Source organism: Sphaerodactylus townsendi, linkage group LG04 (genome assembly GCF_021028975.2).
Source record: "Sphaerodactylus townsendi isolate TG3544 linkage group LG04, MPM_Stown_v2.3, whole genome shotgun sequence".
Taxonomy (NCBI): Eukaryota; Metazoa; Chordata; class Lepidosauria; order Squamata; family Sphaerodactylidae; genus Sphaerodactylus; species Sphaerodactylus townsendi.
Genome location: NC_059428.1, coordinates 121,557,866 through 121,576,519, shown reverse-complemented (window position 1 = coordinate 121,576,519; position 18,654 = coordinate 121,557,866). Strand labels below are relative to the sequence as shown.

General features: G+C 43.3%; 1 long non-coding RNA gene across 2 annotated transcripts in view; it reads left to right on the top strand.

The window, feature by feature from the left end:
• The first annotated feature begins 10,804 nt into the window (after positions 1 to 10,804).
• Positions 10,805 to 18,654, top strand: part of LOC125430842 — a 234,366-nt gene continuing 226,516 nt past the window's right edge. For both annotated transcript variants that reach the window (XR_007244227.1, XR_007244228.1), the window contains exon 1: positions 10,805 to 11,051. This is a non-coding gene — a long non-coding RNA (uncharacterized LOC125430842). The remainder of the gene's footprint in view (positions 11,052 to 18,654) is intronic.

The following is an 18,654-nucleotide window of genomic DNA, read 5'->3' as shown; positions in this document are numbered from 1 at the left end:
CCTTTTAAAAGGCTATTTTCATATAGAGCTTTATTTTTATGGTAGTTTTAAGAGCATAAGTGGAGACTTGCTGCCCTGCATCCAAAACAGTCGGTTCCCAACACTGGCCAGTCCTTGGGATGCTTGCAAGCGGAATGGGAAGGCAAAATTGCTGCTTGTTGCCATACCTGACCATTTGAGAGAAAATGTATTTGTAGCTGTGAGTGACCTCCATGAGAGTTGAACATAGGAAGGTCTGTGGGCTGAACAGGGCTGAACAGGGGGAACTATGCCCGGGGCAAGCGTGTGCCCCATGTCCCTGCCATGCCCCTGGCCACCCTGGAATGCCCTGGAATGCCCAGCCCCACCCTCTCCACGCCCTCTCCATGCCCCCGCATTGGCGTGAATCATGCTCCTCCCACCCTTGGTGCTATGCCACTGGGGCTGAACCATGGTTTCACTAACCAACTGCAGTTAAAATAAGCTAAGGTTTCTGGACAATGCCTGAATCTACCCTTTTGAGAAAGGAACTAGTCCTGTCAGAGGTTCTGCAGTAGCTACACAGTCTTTCGAATATTTCAAAACACATGATGATAAAATAGTACATTACTAGACAGATCCGTTTTCCTTTGGCCTTCTGAAAAATGCTTATTCTAAATGCCAGGTTTTGTACAAGGTTTCTTCAGTGCTGTAAGGAATGTCAACAGTCTTTATACCAAAAAAAAGTGTCAATTAAGTTTTGAGTTCCATTTTTCAACACAAGTATTACCTTCCAGCAATGATAAATAAATCACTTGCTATCTCTGAAAATACCTTAGGTATTTCAAACCATTCATACCATTGCAATTTCCTATTCCTATGATACAGTACTTTGCAGTTTATTCCGCCCTGCTGGTATAAAGCTTTTTTAGCCTTAAATGTTTCTTTTGTTATATTTGTTACATTTTTAAGAAAAATCACCTCATGTTTGTCTATGTCATATTTTTATGATTTGGCAAATAGTCCACTGTGAATTCAGATAAGGACAATCTATGCAGAAAACCCTTTGAGTCATGCTTGTTTATTTCTAAGTTGGCCCTTTTTGGAAACTATGGCATGCAGGACCATACTGCCTTTCACTCTTTTTTCAAAAAAAACTGGGCCTGGGTTGCCCAAATTCTGGTTTCCTGCAGCCTCACAGCAGCTGTGGGGAATAGCTATGACAAAAGGAAAGAGAGCAGAGCTTGGAATGCCACTACAATGGAAGGAAGGGCTCCTGCACCCCTCCAGTCATTTTTGTGAACCACAAGGGGGGACTATTTCCCAGTTTTTGCTACTGCATGTGCAGGATCCTATGCATGTGGAGTATTCCAGTGCTGTTCCAGCATGAGAAACAATGTGAAGAAGAAGGATAGTTTGGATTTCTATCCTGCTTTTCTGTCCTGTCAGGATACTCAAAGCAGATTATGAATTCCTTTCGCTTCCTCTTCCCTTGACATTCCCCTGACATCAGGTGGGGTTGAGAAAGTTCTGAGAGAACTGAGACTAGCCCAGGGTCACCCAGCAGACTTTGTGTGGAGGAACAAGGAAAAGTTGCCCGTTCTTAACCACTACTCCATGCTGGGAATGGGAGCCTTCTTCCTGGTCAAGAGGTTGCCTACTCCAGTTTTGGAATTTCTTGAATATTTGGGGATGGAGTCTGAGGACAGCAGGGCCCTTTCCACACAGGCCTGTTACAGCGCCCTGGGGACGGCAAAAACGCCGTCCCCATGGAGCTGTTCACATGGGGGGTGCAGCTGCATCGCAGCCACGCCGTCCTCGCGCCTCCCCAATGGCGTGAAGCCGCTGTTTCCCAACCTCGCTTCCCAAGTGAGGTTTTTGGGAAACAGCAGCTTCCAGCCACTGCCGTGCGAACGGCAGCAGCTGGAAGGCGCCATTCCCCCTCCCCTTTCCCAAATGCCTTAACGTGTCCTCCGGCTTCCGGCGCGTTGCACAGGCCAGGGGACACGCCCCCCCTGCCCTGCGACTTCTGAGCTGTTGCGCAGGGCAGGGGGGCATGCCCCCTGGCCTGTGCGACGCGCCAGAGGCCGGAGGACATGTTAAGGCATTTGGGGGACGGCGCAGCCCGTGCGGAGGCTGCGCCGTCTTCCCCGTCGCAACCGGGACCATCTGTGCGAACGGTCCCGGGGGAGTTGGGTCGGCGTCATGTACACCGACCCAACCCCCAGCGTGGCCATGCGGAAACGGCCCAGGATTTAGGTATGCATAGCAGCAAAAAAAATATTTCCTGAATGCTCAGCCACTCAATTCTGGATAACAACAATGCAACCTTTCTCCCAAAAGTTAATTTAATCTTAAACCTCCTGTCCAACTATTTAAAAAACCACCAGCCTTCTGGAGTTTCTTTTTTTTCAATATTTCATGTTCATCCAGATTTGGAATGCCCCTGGTCTCAATTTCAAAATGCAGCTAAAACCTTGTCAACAATTGGGCACTCCCAAGTTTTAATCCGATTAAGCCTTTTTTCCATAGCATTTGTTCTGCCTGGGAATGGAACTCTGCTTTGTCTCTGGAAAATAGGCCCTTTAATCATAGCCAGAAGGTTAACTTTGCCTGTAGCTAGACCTCCCAAATGAGGGCAATTCACCCTTGGATCTTGTGCTGCCCTTGGATCTTGTTCCATTGTGCCCAGTGTTGTTTCTCCAGTAAACACAGCTGGCACTGGTTTCCACTTTCTCAAACCTGTTCTAGATTGGTAAATATCACTTTTCCCTCAATGCCCTCTTCTATTCCTCCCCCAATCAATCATCTGTTTTTACATCCTAGGCTCCTTGAAACTCTGTGTGAGTGCATGTTCAGCTTGCATGTGAATTTTATTATTTTTAAATCCTTAATAAAATTGTGAACCTTTTTTAAAAATTCTGGTTTTGTGCAGATTTTTTAGGGGATCCGGATTTTATGTAAACTGTATAAACCCACCCAGCCTCTCGCATTGCAGGGCCTATTCCCTGCTAATTCCCCAAACTAAAAGGGAACAGACCAGACGAATTTGGATAACAATAACTAGGTTTGATGTTAGCAAGCTGTGGTTAGTGAAGTGACCTGCATTCAAGCAATCAAACTACCCACAGTAAGCTTAATTAAACTGTGGTTTTGCCTGATGCCTCTGAATTGAGACATAGGTCCCTCCCCCACAGTTTAAATAAGATGTCCTGGAGATGCTACAAAAGGCATCCTGGGAAGGCACTCCACTCAGCTTTCTTCCCAAGATGTTATCAGAATGCCTTCATTTAGTCCAAGGCATCTTTTTTGGGGAGCATTTCAAAGTGCACCGTTTCCCCTTTAGCCTCCTGTAAGGAGCCTCCTGCCCAGTTGTGCGGAATGAAGAGCTTAGAAGGTGTCTTATTTTTCCCACCAGCCCATTTTGCTCTCTGGTCAGTTTTACCCTCAGTTTCTCAATGGTCAATGGACATGTCCTCTGCGGTCCTAATGCTTTTCAACAGAAGTGGGTAAGATTCTCTTATGTGTGTCTTCGTATCTTTGAAGATAGCTGCTCCGAAATAAAAAAAAGGGGGGGGGGATATATTTTGCCAGAATTGGCAGGTCCAGCTGAGTACAACTATATATTCTTTAAGTTAAAAAGGCACCCATGTTCAGAGTCTGCAGAGCAAATGTCCTGGCCTGGGCCAACCTTCAGCAAATGGAGGCAGGGAGAATCCCTTCAGCTGCATACGAAGTGTTGGGCACAAGCTGAGGGTGAAACTGACCAGACAGCAAAACAGGTGAGAAATAGCCTCTTTTCCCCTCAGATGCCTTTGCTGTCTGGAAAGCACCCAGAAGCTGACTTTTTAAAAGATGTCCCCCAGATGTCTTATTTTGGGTGTGTGGAATGAAAAAGGGCAGTTGGATCTTTTAAAGACATCCCACAGATGTCTTTTTTGTGCTGGGCAGGATGGACCGCAGTGTTTAAAGATCTTATGGCTCAGAGATAATTCTTACATTACTCAGTGCCGACTTGATCGTGTTACTTTTAATGGAATCATTTCAAACGTTCACTCGCAAGTCATGATATGTCAAGCAGTCAAGTATGGAAACCTCACATCATGGTGGTGTGTGTGCTACCCTTCCCAGAATTTAGAATGGCATATCTATATGCAACAGAAGATCTCCATGACCTTCTATATAGATATTGGTTGCCTTTGGCAGGGATATGATGACCGCATTTGACCTCATTTCTTCTTGAGGTGACAGTTTGGAGACTTTGCTCCAGGAATGCTGTTGTCAGTGGCATAGCATATGCTCCATCTCTTAGCTATGTGTACCGAAGTTTGCTGTAATATAGCCATGGCTTTTTCCACACGATCAAAATAAAATGTTTTGAGGCAGGAACGAAAACATTTTCTCTGAGGAGTTCCACACTATTTTTAGCCCAGAACATTTCATTTCCAGACTAGAAAAGTTTCAAATGCATCCTCAATTTTGTTTAAACATTTTCAAACTGTTTTGACTTTCTGTGCATATCTCTTTAAAATGTTTCCTGTGCCTCTCTGCAGTCCCCAGACTTTCTGCTCAGCACTATTTTCTGAGCTTGCTTTGTCATCTCTTTATTTTTATCAAAAAAATTTAAAAAATGGGGGGGTGATATCTTTAAAGTCTCAAGTGCATGACCTTTGAAGAATTGCCGCATGAGGCTTTGAAGCATTAAAGCAGGGGTCTTCAAACTATGGCCCCCCCAGATGTTCATGAACTACAATTCCCATCAACCCTGCCACTTAGCCATGCTGGCAGGGGCTGATGGGAATTGTAGTCCATGAACAACTGGAGGGCCATAGTTTGAAGACCCCTGCATTAAAGCATCAGATTTAGGAGAGTAAAACAAAAAGGAGTAAGCGCAAAATGGTGGCCAACAATAATTTTGATAAGGTGAGTGCAAACAAACAGGGGTGGGGTTTTGCAAACATTTTGCAAACATTTTCATTGACTTGTGTGGAAAGGGCCAATATCATGAAGGTCTGTTTGTGGTAGCATAAACATTTCTGTCTTTTTCTTTCACACCACACTGGAATTTTTTTTCTCCATGAAGCTGTGCATTTTGAATAATGAGCATTAGGTTAGGAAATGAGTATGCTGATTCAGAACATCCTCCTGGCTCCTGCAAATCAGAGGTTTCCTGTGGAGATTATCAGATAGACACAAAAGCAGATCTTATGTAGTTGAACCCTTAAGGCAGGTGAGGGTGTAGAAGGTCCAGCTCCCACAGGTGAATCCTCAAGATGCCTACAGGAATCTCCTTCTCTAACTAACATGGCAAAACTGCCCAAATTGCAAACATATAAGACAAGAAGCCGAAAAATACTGCTGTACCTCCAAAACCACTCCTCGCATGCTTTTATCGCTTTCTGCTTAGTATGGCTTTAAAGAGGGCATGCCAGCAAAACAAAGTGCATCTCCCCTCCCCCCAAAAAAATAAATGGAAAAAAGAAAGAAAAAGAAACTTTCTGAACCCTTTTCCATGATAAAGGAGAAGAAGGGTTTGGATTCATACACCGTCTTTCTTTCCTATAAGGAGTCTCAAAGATGCTTGCAAACTGCTTCTCTTCCTCTCCCCATAACAGACACCTTGTGAGAGTCTGAGAGAGTCCTGAGAGAACTGTGACTAGCCCAAGGCCACCCAGAAGGCTTTGTAGGATCAAGGAAACAAATCCAGTTCACCAAATAAGAGTCCACTGCTCATGTGGAGGACTGGGGAATCAAACTCAGTTCTCCAGATTTAGAGTTCACCGCTTTTAACTACACCCCACTGGCTCTCCCCATGAATGATATCATTGGATTACTATGAAACACTGTAAATGGAGACATCAGACAACAATATGTGGGTTAAGGTTCAGGCTTAGTGTTTTAATTTTTTAAAGGTAGATTTGAATCAAGCAGCAGGTTAGACATCAACAATTTGGGGGGTATAAACTTTTCAGCGAAGAAGTTCACTGGTATCTGATGAAGGGAGCTTCGACTCTTGAAAGCTAATACCGCAAAAGACTGGTTACCTTGTAAAGAGCTAGCCGTTCTACTGCAGACCAACACAGCTACTTTCTGAAACTATTTTCTTATGGACAGCTGAACTGCAATGTATTAAACTTTAATGTCTATCTGTGGGTTTTCAAAAAGGCTACTGGATGATTTCAGTTGTGTATGGGGAAAACTCCCTGGCTCAGAGACTGAACAGGTCATACAGCCATGCTTCGTTTTTTGTGAGGTCGCACACCAGAATTGCACGGAGAGACTGTTCAGCAACACTGTTTTCCTGTGCTGGTCTGCATGTGGATTCAGAGGAGGCACTAAGATCATTCCCTCCCCAGACATAATCGGAATTTATCAAACTGCAGAATCTGTTTGGCTGGCTCCCTCCCCCCCTCTTCCCCCAAGAGGATACCTTGGGGCACTTTCTGTTCTAATTAGGTGTAAGAACGAAAACCACACCAATCCTGCCTACCTTTTAGCTAGGGCTTTCCCATATTAAATAAGGCTGTTTGTCTTAACAACTTGCTTTACACAAACAGTATGCAGCAGAGCCACCCCTTCTTCCCAAAAGGAAGGAACCCCCAAAGTCCTGTTTGGCCCCCAGGCAATCCGTTAATCCCACATAGCTTTATGAAGGGAGAGTAGGCAAGTTGATTTTTACTAAGAGCTGACTGCTGGCAAGTGGGGAGGTTATATACAGTCATCCACTCATGTCATTCTGATGCACAACATGATGGTTTTGACAAAATCAGCAAGTAAAAATGAACGATAATTCTCATATTCATTTGGGACTATATTGTAATATGGAAGCGTACAATTTTCTCAACTGCTGTACCTCAACTGACTTCACTATCATCTTTCTGTGGAACAGAGTATAGTCTGGGCCTTGCAGATCAGGGCACCATAATTGATAGTTCCCTCTAGAAAGTAGGAACCATCTTTCTCATGACATTATTATGTCAGCAAACACAGAACTGAAACTCATCTTCTTGCCTCAAGTGAGGCTGACTCGATACGCCTCTTTGGTCCCTTTGGATCCACTGTGCTGACCATCTGACTTCCTTGGCAACACTGAAGGATCTCTATCAGGAGAGGTCATAGTCAGTCCTCCCCTTGAGAATGCTCATTCTCTTTGGCCCTAAGGAGAATGAACAGCTTTGGGAAGGTGATCTTTCAGCCAGAAAATCTCCATTGGAGAAGGATCCTTGCAAACCAGTGTTTTGTTTTACAAAAGCAAGGGATGTTGGTGAAAAACTGTACACAAACAAGCACCGTGTATAGTTTATCCCTAAGAACAAGACCTACATTGTGAGCAGAGTGAAATGATGTAATAGGATATAGGAGGATAAATTTATGGAAGTATATTTTGTGATGTGCCATAGGGTAGAGGAAAGGCACCCAGAAAGATGTATGGATTCAGAAATGAAGAAGAAGAAGAAGAAGAAGAGCTGCATTTATATCCCCCCTTTCTCTCCTGTAAGGAGACTCAAAGGGGCTTATAAATGCCTTTCCCTTCCCCCCTCAGAACAAACACCCTGTGAGGTGGGTGGCGCTGAGAGAACTCCAGAGAACTGTGACTGGCCCAAGGTCACCCAGCTGGCATGTGTTGGAGTGCACAAGCTAATCTGGTTCACCAGATAAGCTTCAGCAGCTCAAGTGGCAGAGTGGGGAATCAAACCTGGTTCTCCAGATTAGAGTGCACCTGCTCTTAACCACTACACCACGCTGGCTCTCATGGTGCTCTGCATGGGAGAGACTGGTTCAGGCAAGCACACTGATATTGAGCTAATTTATTTTTGTTTCAGCTTGGAATTTACCCTCTGCGTTAATTAATTCTGATGCCTGTGAATTCCAGCGCTGTTAATTTTCTTCTGATACTTAGAAACTCGCTGAGTAATTTATTTGCTTTATGCATTCAATTAGGGACTGGCGTTTGCACTGAGCTGCGCCCTGGGTTACCCAGCAGGGGGTTATGCAGTTGAATGAGCTTCGGAAGTCAAGTGAAAATTTACCCGGAAGTGTTTTTTATCGTCTTCTCCTTCACTTGTGCATGAATATGGCATTATCTCTGCACATGATAACCGGCACAGAGAAGAGACCTGGGGCTTTGGTGCTTGTGAGAAGCAAACTGTTGCAAGCCCTGGAAGTCAAGAGGACATAGTGCCTTGATAGGCATCTCTCGGTAAGCTGACTTGAGATCTATGTGTGTGTCCAAGGACTATGGTTCACAGAATAAATTGTTAATAAAAGGTTCCGTGGCATGTCATACTCAAGGTAAGAGAGGAGTTATGCATCTGACTGCACTATTTTTGGTAAGGGGGGGTTGCATGCTTGAATGTGCCTTCTAAACAACAAAAACCTCATGGCTTATTCAAAACTAAGGGGAAAGGGGAAAGGTTTAACTCAGCTATCTTCCAGGCCAACTAGTTGAACTGTCTTTTTATTATTACTATTCATGGAGAAGCATTCTAGTATGTGATTTCCGCGGCTGCTGCCTGAAGTGGTACAGTCCAAGGAAGGGACTTTTACTACTGGGTCTTTGGAATATGTAAGTTCTCCTGTATTCCATCAGTTTAATGAGAGAACATCACTCAATCTTTCTATATGAGGATTATACAGTTTCACGTTCTCCCATTACAAGCTTTGAATGCCTGTTTGTTACTATGCTGCTTTGGCATAGCGGGAGGGGGGGTGTTTCACAGGTACCTCTGCCCACTTGCCAGGCTAAAAGAGTGATCCTGGCATTGCAGAGATGGGGAGCCCATTCTCTGGCAACGGCCAGGTCAACCTACAAGAATTGTTTTCCGGTTCTCCTGCTGTCAGCATACTTGTCATGTCAGCACATTTTTAGCTGATTAGCCAAGGAAGAGTATGTTCTCAACACAATACAACAGTCCTACTGAATGGATACTCATTTACAGCCAGAAGAGGACTCCTGATGCCATTGCCTCCCCTGATGATCTTAACCCAGATACTCCCTTCTGCAACTAACTTATTTTGACCACCTTACAGCGCATGCCATTGTTTCTCCACACAATCCATCCAGATACCTCCCAGAGGTTGTCCCAGAGGCGGTTCTTCCCCCTACAAATATCCTCCCACCGCCACCGCCACCAGAAACCATTTGCCTGGTGCCTTTGACAGTTTTGTGTCTCTGCTGCTGGTTTTGTAAAGAAATCCAAACAGGACGATAAGACTATGAAAGAGGTAAGCATCAGCACAGAGCAGAGCCCTTTGCAGGACCCCCGGCGACTTTAAGAGAACAAATGCAAATTAGTCACTGAAGTACAGGCCCAGCTTTGTAATTTTACTAGAAATTTGAAGTGGAAGCAAGTAAGAGTGTTCGGTTGCACCTGTTCTGACGCACGGGCCACATGCATCATGAACATGGGGATTCATTTTCGCCCAATCCTTAAAGCAAGCTCCCTTGTAGCAGCCTTAATAGCCCAGACTATCATAATCTACTCCAAACTTGGAAACTAAGTAGGAAGCTACCTGAGGTTAATATTTGAATGGGAGTCAAGAAGAATATTTGAATGGGAGTCAAGAAGGACAGGGGCCACTATGCAGAGAAAAGAAATGGCCCACCCTCCCTGCTCGTCTCCTGCCTTAATAACTCCAGTGGTTGGAACTCCTGCCTTGCAACGTGACTGTACACACGTTTTATGTTGTTGTTGTTTTCAATTCAGTGACCTTTTGCTAAAGATATTCCCATCATGCCCTTTGTGATTTCTTGATCAATTACAGGCGTTCTAACTGTAGCAGGAGTGGAAATTCTGACCTTTCAAAAGGTAGGAAAGAAGACTTTGCGCCATATTCATTTTTCCCCCTGTTTAGTACTGAAGACATCATAAACTCGATTGGCCGCTTTACTCTTTTGGCACATGCCCTTGTGGGCAGGTTGTATGGACAAAAAGAAGTCCAGCTGGACAGAAGTCCAGCTGGGAAAGCGGTCCAACTGGTGTTGTTTCTACAGAACAACCCAAAAGAGATGCTACCCCTTTTTTTTAAAAAAAAAGGAGTGGAAACTCTCTTTTTTCTTCACAGAGGGGGCAACAGTCGAACTCTTTGAATGAGTCGGAAGCCATTTATTTTTCACTTCTGTCTCCTGAACAACTTTGCGGAAGAGAAGCCCCCACGTCTGGTTTATCAGCCGATAGCTTCTGCAAGAAGAGATGATCGGCTCAAAAAACTCAACTGCGGAATGGGTGGAAGGAAATAAATCAAAAGTCTTTTTGTTCCCCCCCCCCACTGACCCCCCTTTTTCAGAAAAAAGGGAAGTGTAGGAATGGTTGCAATGAAGGGGGGGAACCCTCCCCGTTCTTCTGTGGGAGAGTGCTGCAGACCTCATATTCACAAGGCAAACAAAGCATCATTTTTTAATGACTTTCTGAATACATTTTTTTTACAGCTGCTTGCCTAGACCTGCTTGTCATAATGGTTTCTTCAAACGCAGTTCGAAGCCTGTGATGTTTCGGGCCCTAGCCTTCCCCCTCTCTTGCTTGTTTTTATGTGTCACAGTTGTCAAGTAAAATAGAGCGCCTTGCCTTTGTTTCAAGATGGTACCTGATCAATATCATCAATCCGTCTCCCTCCCTCTCTTCCTCTCTCTTACACACACACACATACACACACACACACTCCCTTCTCTCTCTCTCTCTCTCTCTCTCTCTCTCTACAGCTGTATCCATTTCCTCCTGGCAAAAAGGGACTTTATGAATAAATGATACTGAAATGCTGAGGGTTCAGATACTAAATAATGAATTTCACCACCAAAAACACAACAACTTCTCCAATCATAAAATACCGCTCCTTCCATATTGATTGGGCTTTGGCGACTGGAAGCAGTGCCGAGCCTCATTCGCCAAGGTGCTTAAAAAGGAAAAAACAGGTTTCGCCCGGGTTTATCATCCTGGCTAGAAACAAAATGTAGTCTCTCTAAAACAGGCAGTCTGCCTCAGGTTTGGGCGTAATATTTCTTCGCCAGGGCTTTAACCCCCTTTGCAGGGAATGGAAATCCTGCAAAGAGTGCCTCTCTCTCTGGGATGGGAACTTTGCTTCCTGGGACTTTTACAGTAAGTGCGTTGTCTCTTCTGTCCTGTTCTGTGGGTGGCGGTGCGGCAGAGCTGCTTGGGGAAAGGTACGGCTTGATGGAGGAGGCAAGGGACTCTGCAGCAGGACTGGGGCTCTGGTCAGATCAGTGGCAGCTGTTGTGCTGAATGGGTCAGTCCTGGCTGCTGTTAGGGTTTTGGTGGCTGGCTGGCTGCACGGTGCCAGCCGCAGGGGTCACGTTTGGGGACCATCCGTTGCCTGCTTGAATGGGACTGGCTTTCTGATTTCCCTTCTGAATGGGACTCGCTGCTGGCACCAGTGCTGATATGCCAGGGAATGTCATTCTCCGCTCTCTGCAAAGGCTCGGGGGTCAAGGGAGGAGTGTCGAAGTGTGGCATGTGATTGGCAAAAGCAGCTTTCTGACAAGTTGCAGACTAACTTTTTGGACAGCAGTGGTCTACATCTGCCTATAAATTTGCTTTACTGCAGGTTAATGTCAGGGAAGCTTTGTTTTTAATTAGTTAAAATGAGGAGGTTTTGATTTCATGAGGAACTGTGCATGTCCCACCTTAAAGCTTCCTTTCTCCTTTTATTATTACTAGTTTTTTTTTCCCTTTCAAACAAAGCAAGGGGTAAATATCTTTGGAGCAGGTCACTACAGAGGGAAGAATTAAGAAATCAAAGTCACAGTTTTCCCTCCCCTTTTCTCCTTTTCTTTTTATTTGCTTGATATACATGGAATAATTACAATTGATTTGGCTGTTGCAAAGGGGGGGATCATCATATTAAGCATGCAAGAAAATCTCATTTGTTCTGCCTGCTAGAGAATTTTTTTTACCGTCCCTAAGACATTTGCTTTCCTTCTCTTTGCCAGATGTTTACCTGTTTATTCAAAGGACGGTTTTATATCTGCCTTGCTTTATTTATTTATATTTCCCTATAATTTTTTTTTAATGGGCAAAGAGGAAAAAATTGAAGGCATTAATTTAGAGCTACTGATGCAATGAAATGGAGGAATATATTTAAGCTATTAGCTGCTTCAATCTCTTGCCCACAAATAATTAATGAGTTTCTATTAAAGATTGACAAGCTCGCAGACTGGGAAGCATTTTTACTAGACCACGCAAGACACACAGAGAAAATGCATTGTACTTATCCTAATGCTGTCAAGAGTTTTAGCCTGTTGTAGAAATGAAGGCAGAGAGAATTCTGGTTCCTGTTGACCGTCTAATGTTTTAAAAACCAGGATGTATCTGATTCTAAGGTATGTGTGGGGGAGGGGAGGGAGTCCACTTCAGTTTTCTTTTTTAATGCCTTCTCCTTACATGTCATAGATACTTCTGTTTGCCTCTTCCTGGACACTGAAATACACTCTGAATCTTTTTCCATCCCCAACAGTTAAAAACATCTCTCTGGATTGTTAGCCTGGCAGGCGGAGTAACCTACACTCACAAGGCAACAGATGGTTGTCTTGAAGTGTCTGCTTCACATCAAAGTGGCCCCCGCTCTGTAGAAAGCGAGAGTACGAACTCTTGGTCTCGAAAACCTGTTGCTTTGGTTTTGTAGAAGGCTTTATGCCCGAAGTGGGGGTTAAACGGGTTGGTTGGCAAAAATCATTTCCTCCAGGATTTTGCAGCATCCGTGAATATTGGCTGCCATCTATGAAAAGATGAACTGGACAAATTCCTTCTGTTTCAAGGGGTTGTGAAATTTTCCTCCGAAGAAAGATGCGAAAGGATATACGATGTCAATGGTGTCAGTTCCCAAATATGCACATAAGTGGACATGGTATGACTCCAAGAGGATAGAATGACATGTTCCTTTGAGGCATACTTACATAAAAATAATTCCATGCTTATGTAGCTGCGTGTGCAGATTTCCATTTCTCAGTGTTCAAAAGACTGTCCTGTGTGATTTTACTCTGAAGTAAATCTTATTGCATAGGGTTGCTGCTTGGGGATTTCAGCCCACACGATGACCACTTGCTGTGTTTTATCCTCAGTCTGGTTTCCGTTGTGATAACTTTTCCAAAGGGAAATGTGTGAAAGAGAGGCAGGAAGAGACAGGTACCTAACAACGTGATCTTTTTAAAAATATATATAATAAATGGTCATTTTCCCAATGCCAAAAAAGAAAAGAAGGAAAAAACACAAATACATATACCACTATACACTGCACATCCACAGTTTCCATACAGTCTTACCCCAGAGCTGCACCCTTCTAAGTCCACCGAAGTCAGTGGGTATAGAATGGTGTAAGACTGCTTGACATTTCACTGTTAGCAGATTTTGGCTAAAGCCTTGGACATGCTTACCAGCATCTGAACACTCTGGGATGCCTTTTCAAGGGACCATATATAGGATGGGGTGCATCTTAGCTTGGCGGCCTTTGGGCCAAATAGCCGACAAATATATCCCTTTCCTATCTATGAATGTTCAGATGATTCCTGCCCAAACTCTCCTAAATGAAGTTCCCAACAAAGATGCCTCATTTGGCATGTTTATGCAATTCTTCCTGGCTGAAAAGGTCCATTATCATCACAAGTCTCTTGCAGAAGAATGCAATTAACTTCATTATTCAAAACAAGGAATGTGTTGACTATCCAGCCGGTTGGTATACTTCTGCTTTATTGTTTAATCTGCGAGGTAAATTGCAGCCGGTAAATATTTATTATGTTATCTGACATATATGGACAAGTGAAATAAACATGTATGCTTGGAAACCAACACTGAATGGGGGGGGGGGGTAAGCATGATGAATTAGAAACTGCCTAGAAAATGGAATCCATAGCTCAGTTATAACTCATTGGGCTTAATATCCAGAAATGGAACATATTACATAGAAGTAGTCCTTTTTGACAGCAATGGGACATATTTCTACATAATTGCCTCAATCTGGTATATTTCCATACCTGCATGGAGCACATGTGTCTTCCTCACTGAATAGGAATCTCACTCAAAGATGCATGAATACACTTCACCAAGCTGTACAGATCTAATTTTCCACAAATTAAATTCCGCTATCTGTTTAGGACAGATAGTTTACAGGCAAGGTGAGAGCCTCTAGCTCTCCTTTAATGCCAAAGTTTTGAGTGTAGCTGTATGCACATGGTCCTTGCTGCGCTGCACATGAGCTGTTTGGGTATGGGTCATAGAGGTATTCCCATGGGTGGGATAAATTGTGTGGGATCCGGAGTCTTTTTTTCCATTTATGTGGTTTGTTCTTAGAAATGTTTTCTCAAAAGTACAGTTTATTTTGTAGACATTCTCTCAGGATATTTGCAAAGCATTGCCATCTTATTTATGTAGTGGTTTGGCTTTTGGGCTGTTGTGGCCAAAAAGTAAACTCAACAATGCCAGAACCAGTGAGCAGAAGAGTAGATTTCGTCTCTGGTATTTAGAAATGAAGGGTATTCAGCATTCATTGGCTTTCAACAATATCTTTGGATTCTGATCCAAATAGTTGCCTTCATGTGTTGTACATTCGACTTTAAAAGTTAATTAGCATGGAAAATCTGGGCCATAAGAATTAGGCACAAGCACAATCTGTTGAAATTATCAATAGTGCAACATGTGGTAAGTGAAGAATTTGCCTATAGCTAGACTCGGAGTTGATTCTTCTGACCAGAACCATTTATTCATGTGAGCAGGGTCATGTTGGTGAGGCATCTTATTTTCCAGTTCATGCAAAAAGACCTGAAATCTTGCTGCTCATATAAATTTGTAACTCAACATTACATTGACCAAATAAAATACACATCAAAAATCAAATCTTTATTAAGAGAGTCTTAGTCCTGCACAGCTGTTCACAAGTTCCCACCAGCAAAACCTTTCATATTAAAACCCAGACTGAAAGTTTTCACAAAATCTTTAAAAAATTAATAATGCTAAAACATTACATTTTATATTATTAGCATACAAGCTTATTCAGCAGAGGGGGATGAATTCTGCAAGCTGCCGCACAAACTTTGCTATTTCTGTTGTAATCAGTGGATTTCCTCTATAAGTAACATATTAATATACCCCAAGTCTGAACTGTCAGGGTACCTACTTTACAAGGGAGAAATGAACTTTGAGCTGGTCTCTTGATAGAAGGGGCAATGCAGAAAGACATGTTCCATGGTTTCGATCACCCCTGAATCACAAGGACATCTGTCAAGGATACCTTTCTATATCACCCATCCAGGACCACCAAAAAAAGTGCTTAACATCTGGTAAGGGTTAATGCCTTCCTGTGTCTGAAGATCTCTACCTGGCAGAGGTGGATTCCGCATGGGCCAAAAACAGCAGTGTGAAAACTGTGCACACCCTCTTATGCCATTTTACCCCATTTTATACCATTTTCACACCGCTGTTTTTTGCCCATGCGGAATTCGCCAGAGATAAGTGGCAGGAGAGGCTTCAGATCTAAAGTTTTTTAAGGATAGAAAAGTTGGTGACCTCTCTAAATCTATGTGCTGCTCAATATCCAGCACCCTTTGCTTTATAATTTAATTTGCCTTCTCATTCACCATTCCCAGGGCCGAGTGAAAGGAAAGACCAAGACTCCCCAACTTGCTTCTAATTGCCCTCAGTCACATAGATTGATAATTTTTCTCAAAGGATCAAGGGGGTTAGACCTTGAGAACTGAGATTTAATTTATGACAAATGTAAATGGATGCAAGACACACCCTAGTCTCTACTTTGATCATGTCTGTCTCCAGGGATAAATTGGCATTTGACACACATTGGGGAAGTTGAAAAGCTGCTCCCAGGAACTTTGCTGGAACCTGATCCAAGGGACCAAAGAGAGAGGATGGTGGCCCTATCGTGGTTCCACGTAGAAGTTGGCACAGTGTCTTAGCTTGAAATAATTGAAGGGCAGCTGGGAGACGTAATCCACCATTTGTTCATAGAAATTATTTTATGAGCAGATTTTTGTCAGCTGCATATTGACAGTGAGCTTTTCATGAACTAAAGGTCTGCAGTACCACCCCTAGATACTTGAACCTGGCCACCTGCTTGTGTCTGTTCATATCCCATACCCAAGTTTTAAATATCCTGGCACAGACCGTAATTTTTGTTTTTTGATACTGTATTACTAAGGGGTCCTTGCTGCAATATTGGGCAAGTGTCCTTAGTACCCTTTTGAGTCCTGCTGGGCTGTCAACAAAATTATAGTATGGTCAGCATACAGTAGTGACATAGTGCCAACGGGGCTGGAGGCGAGACGTCCCAGGTGAGTGCCTGTGTGGGAACATGGTGGGGGCATTCTGGGGTGGGGGCAGGCAGGGGCGTGGCAAGGGCACGGGGCACACATGCGCCCTGAGCGCAGTTCACCCTCACTCCACCCCTGGCATGCAGCAACATGGAGATCCAATGGTGCACTGACTTAAAGGGGGGAGATCACTAACGGTGCAGTCCTAAAGAGAGTTACTCCAATCTAAGCCTAGTGAAATGAATAGATTTAGACAAGAGTAATTCCCTTTAGGATTGCAGTGTTAAACATTTAACCTTATTTTTGAGGTAAAAAGAATGAAAAGCAAGGGAATTAGTATACAACCTTGCTTTTTAAATTACTTTTTTTAAAATTGGGCTATGGTATAGGGATGCATAACTGGGCTTTGGGTGATTCTGCACATGCCAAATAGAATGGATTCAGGCCCTTTTGGAAAGCATTTGGGGGGGGGAGTTCCCACTGAACTTGCCCCCCCAAATGCTTCTGACTTGTTCTATTTGCCTTAACCTGGGTTAAATGAAAGTCATTAAATCAGCAGCTTTTTTTCTTTAACCCAGGTTTCAAACACTTCCTGCTTGCCTGTGCGCACTACGGCAAGCTGGAAGCATTCAATTCCCATCCCTATCCATCCACCATTATGGTGGATTCCCCAGGTGGTCGCCATTAGAGTGGATTCTCTAACAGGTAGCTGCCATGTTATACCTGTAAGTGGGAGGGATTCCCATGGGGGTGGATTCTCAGGTGGGGCGACTCTTGGCTGTGCGGTTTGCATGGAAACCCAGTGTTTCCTATGCAAACTGTACCACCTCCTGCCACTGGGATCTCAATGATCCCAGTTGGCCCCTGCACCTACTGTGCAAATGGCAGCACAGGCAACTGAAATGGGTTACATGAACCCATATTCCCTATGCAGAATCAGTCTTTTGTTAGACACTCACAGAACTCAAATTGCACTCCTAAGACTTTCAGAAAGGATACGGTTTCAATGCAACAAGAGAAGGGATTGTGGAGCAATATCTTTGTTAGGTATCATTTTACTAGCTCTGCTCTCTGCCTTCATTTGGTATTTATGAATATATTTTCAGTAGAAGGATAAATAGGTGAAAATAGTTCAGTACCATGTGATTTGTTTTATCCTAAGGCATTGCCTGGGGTTACTGATACAGCCCTGGCTCTCAGTATGGAAAAGTGAAACGTGCAACAATGAAAATTTTATTAAAATGTTCGTTAACCCATTACAGGATGTTCATTTTCAATTCTTTGCGAGAAAGCACGATGTATCATTTTGTGTGTGTCATTTTAAAAAGAGACAGCGAGAGACAGAAAGAGAGAGAGACAGAGAGAGGGGGGGATGACCGAAGAAGCAAAAGCACATTTAATGGGGGGGGGGAGGGAGGATTTTGTATGGGCTGCATTATACAAATGACACCGTGTACGATTACCATTATTGAAATAATTTGTCATTGTATTAAAAATAGAAATTTCAAGCCTTCTTTGATTATTTTCTCTTGTTTTATCTCCACCATCTCCTTTTTAAAAAAAAAAGGCAACAGTTTTCGGATAGTAAAGCCAGACACATTTTCTAGCAAAGCCCATTTCAGACCAGAATTTCTGAAAGCCCTATTAATGTTTCATGCTAATCAAGGAGAGTAGGAAATAGAGCTGACAGGTGCTTCTACTCTGCTTATTCCTGTCTTCCTGCATTAGACATTACTAGCAAAAAAAGAGCCAACGTGGTTCCTTTCCAGTATGGATAGTGACAAGGGCAGGAGTGAAAATGGCCCTGTCCTTAAGTTTACAGTTGTTTTCTTTATTGGCTCATCCAATGACATTGGCGGCAATATGGCAGCCGTTGACTATTCATCAAACTATTTCGCTTCGTCCTGTGACCTCAGCAAGGCACTGGGATTCCTGTCAGTCATATTTGCTGAACACTGGTCATTGTATTATTATTTCACCGCTTTACAAAGGTCTCATTAGAGGAGTAATTACAAGATGCTTTCAATTTACTAAAGAATGGTTTGAGTGTGCTTGGAAAAGTCAGTCATGGCATCATCCTGCTGTGGAGCTGAGGAGAATCTTACCAAGCTGTGGATTTCTGATCATGTGAAAATACGTGGTAAAAATCTGTTTACCATATGGCAGGACATTATAGATAATAGGCTAATTCACAATTCAAACACTTGACCATTCTTTGTTTCTATGCCCTAAATACAATAAGATACGCATGAAATACATGAATTCCGTTTTATTGCAATGTTCTCAGTGGCATGAGTGTTATAAGATACCCAATCTCCTGAACAGCTCTGATGTACTCTTTTGTGAAACTGTTGCAAATTTTATACTGGAAATTAGTAATTTTAACTGTATTTCTTAACCTTGTTTTGTTTTAAACTTTTGTCCTGTTT